Source organism: Musa acuminata, unplaced genomic scaffold (genome assembly GCF_036884655.1).
Source record: "Musa acuminata AAA Group cultivar baxijiao unplaced genomic scaffold, Cavendish_Baxijiao_AAA HiC_scaffold_471, whole genome shotgun sequence".
NCBI classification, from domain to species: domain Eukaryota; kingdom Viridiplantae; phylum Streptophyta; class Magnoliopsida; order Zingiberales; family Musaceae; genus Musa; species Musa acuminata.
The window spans coordinates 12501-15000 of record NW_027020718.1 but is presented as its reverse complement, the minus strand read 5'-3'; positions in this window follow the sequence as shown (position 1 = coordinate 15000).

Genomic DNA, 2500 nt, shown 5'->3' with positions numbered 1-2500 from the left:
CGCTCACGACGGTCACCGCGCGACGCAAGAACAGCCCAAAAACAGGCCAAAACGGCCCAAAAACGGGCCAAAACTGGCCATTTTTGGCTGCGCGAGCGAGCAGCGAGCGGCGGACAGCGAGCGAAGCGAGAGGCATCACCGTCCCTGCTATACGAAAGCCCCATCCAGCCCTGTGCCACCCGGGGGGTTCCAGGGTGCTGAGATGGCTGACATTTTGCTCCGCTCAAGATGGTCACCGCGCAACGCAAAAACAGGCCAAAAACTGGCCAAAACGGGCCAAAACTGGCCATTTTTGGCTGCGCGAGCGAGCGGCGAGCGGCGGACAGCGAGCGAAGCGAGAGGCAGCACCGTCCCTGCTATACGAAAGCCCCATCCAGCCCTGTGCCACCCGGGGGGTTCCAGGGTGCTGAGATGGCTGACATTTTGCTCCGCTCACGACGGTCACCGCGCGACGCAAGAACAGGCCAAAAACTGGCCAAAACGGCCCAAAAACGGGCCAAAACTGGCCATTTTTGGCTGCGCGAGCGAGCGGCGAGCGGCGGACAACGAGCGAAGCGAGAGGCAGCACCATCCCTGCTATACGAAAGCCCCATCCAGCCCTGTGCCACCCGGGGGGTTCCAGGGTGCTGAGATGGCTGACATTTTGCTCCGCTCACGACGGTCACCGCGCGACGCAAGAACAGCCCAAAAACAGGCCAAAACGGCCCAAAAACGGGACAAAACTGGCCATTTTTGGCTGCGCGAGCGAGCGGCGAGCGGCGGACAGCGAGCTAAGCGAGAGGCAGCACCGTCCCTGCTATACGAAAGCCCCATCCAGCCCTGTGCCACCCGGGGGGTTCCAGGGTGCTGAGATGGCTGACATTTTGCTCCGCTCACGACGGTCACCGCGCGACGCAAGAACAGGCCAAAAACAGGCCAAAACGGCCCAAAAACGGGCCAAAACTGGCCATTTTTGGCTGCGCGAGCGAGCAGCGAGCGGCGGACAGCGAGCGAAGCGAGAGGCATCACCGTCCCTGCTATACGAAAGCCCCATCCAGCCCTGTGCCACCCGGGGGGTTCCAGGGTGCTGAGATGGCTGACATTTTGCTCCGCTCAAGATGGTCACCGCGCAACGCAAAAACAGGCCAAAAACTGGCCAAAACGGGCCAAAACTGGCCATTTTTGGCTGCGCGAGCGAGCGGCGAGCGGCGAACAGCGAGCGAAGCGAGAGGCAGCACCGTCCCTGCTATACGAAAGCCCCATCCAGCCCTGTGCCACCCGGGGGGTTCCAGGGTGCTGAGATGGCTGACATTTTGCTCCGCTCACGACGGTCACCGCGCGACGCAAGAACAGGCCAAAAACTGGCCAAAACGGCCCAAAAACGGGCCAAAACTGGCCATTTTTGGCTGCGCGAGCGAGCGGCGAGCGGCGGACAGCGAGCGAAGCGAGAGGCAGCACCGTCCCTGCTATACGAAAGCCCCATCCAGCCCTGTGCCACCCGGGGGGTTCCAGGGTGCTGAGATGGCTGACATTTTGCTCCGCTCACGACGGTCACCGCGCGACGCAAGAACAGCCCAAAAACAGGCCAAAACGGCCCAAAAACGGGACAAAACTGGCCATTTTTGGCTGCGCGAGCGAGCGGCGAGCGGCGGACAGCGAGCGAAGCGAGAGGCAGCACCGTCCCTGCTATACGAAAGCCCCATCCAGCCCTGTGCCACCCGGGGGGTTCCAGGGTGCTGAGATGGCTGACATTTTGCTCCGCTCACGACGGTCACCGCGCGACGCAAGAACAGCCCAAAAACAGGCCAAAACGGCCCAAAAACGGGCCAAAACTGGCCATTTTTGGCTGCGCGAGCGAGCAGCGAGCGGCGGACAGCGAGCGAAGCGAGAGGCATCACCGTCCCTGCTATACGAAAGCCCCATCCAGCCCTGTGCCACCCGGGGGGTTCCAGGGTGCTGAGATGGCTGACATTTTGCTCCGCTCAAGATGGTCACCGCGCAACGCAAAAACAGGCCAAAAACTGGCCAAAACGGGCCAAAACTGGCCATTTTTGGCTGCGCGAGCGAGCGGCGAGCGGCGAACAGCGAGCGAAGCGAGAGGCAGCACCGTCCCTGCTATACGAAAGCCCCATCCAGCCCTGTGCCACCCGGGGGGTTCCAGGGTGCTGAGATGGCTGACATTTTGCTCCGCTCACGACGGTCACCGCGCGACGCAAGAACAGGCCAAAAACTGGCCAAAACGGCCCAAAAACGGGCCAAAACTGGCCATTTTTGGCTGCGCGAGCGAGCGGCGAGCGGCGGACAGCGAGCGAAGCGAGAGGCAGCACCGTCCCTGCTATACGAAAGCCCCATCCAGCCCTGTGCCACCCGGGGGGTTCCAGGGTGCTGAGATGGCTGACATTTTGCTCCGCTCACGACGGTCACCGCGCGACGCAAGAACAGGCCAAAAACTGGCCAAAACGGCCCAAAAACGGGACAAAACTGGCCATTTTTGGCTGCGCGAGGGAGCGGCGAGCGGCGG